General features: G+C 39.6%; 1 protein-coding gene across 1 annotated transcript in view; it reads right to left on the bottom strand.

Annotated features, from left to right (window-relative positions):
- Positions 1-847, bottom strand: part of LOC109957083 (low-density lipoprotein receptor-related protein 1B-like) — a 258,584-nt gene that overhangs the window by 105,946 nt on the left and 151,791 nt on the right.

Genomic DNA, 847 nt, shown 5'->3' with positions numbered 1-847 from the left:
TTAACATTAGCTAAGAAGCCAATAGACATGTTGTGCTGTAAGTCATTATCTGGGGGCCACAGGTACAAAGGCAAAAACAGAAATGTATGTATTACATGTCTTATTCACAGAAGACATTTTGACATGTCACAGAATGAAATACTCAGGCATAAATCATAAAATGAATGATGGCTGAATTCCATGCCGCTCTTTCAGTTTCAGGGTCCTTGCATGCTGGCTCACTGTAACACTGTCATGGCATAATGGGAAACTTGAATTGGAGAAAGCCTTTGTTAATCTCATGAACAATACTTGTGCTTTTCCTACTATAGCAAGTCAAGATTTATGATGTGTTTTGCATAATTAGCTGGTAGAATTGCAACATAAGTGATGTTCTTATCACCAAAGCAGAGTTTCATGTTACTTGCACTCTGTCCTGTTATTCACTGTGCAGAGGACATATTGTCACCACAGTGTAGTGCAAATTTATATGCATAAGATGCAGTCAAGCCAATTAGCTACCAAATACTTTGGGAATCAACACTGCATTTTTCAACTTTCTCAAAAGAACTGATACATTTGTAAGTAGTCTCTTTTGAGAAATACATTTTGGTATGGTCCTGAAAAGTTGCTAATTCTGGTGACAAGTCCTAAATCTGGCTCCAGTGCTTGTATACAGAACTTTTCTGGCCTTGCCCGCTGAGATTTAGCTCAGCCAGTAAGATTATTTCTACCTCTACGTAAAACAGCTCTGCTTCTGAAAAATGTTTGTGCAACTAAAACCCAAAATCTGTCACACATGCACACTTGTACACACGCCAACAAATTCATCAGCAAACAACACCCCCCCCCCCACCCCCCCACCACC

This window comes from Monopterus albus, unplaced genomic scaffold, assembly GCF_001952655.1.
Source record: "Monopterus albus unplaced genomic scaffold, M_albus_1.0 scaffold24.1, whole genome shotgun sequence".
NCBI lineage: Eukaryota > Metazoa > Chordata > Actinopteri > Synbranchiformes > Synbranchidae > Monopterus > Monopterus albus.
Note: the sequence above shows the minus strand (reverse complement) of the source record. Positions and strands in the feature narration are given on the sequence as shown.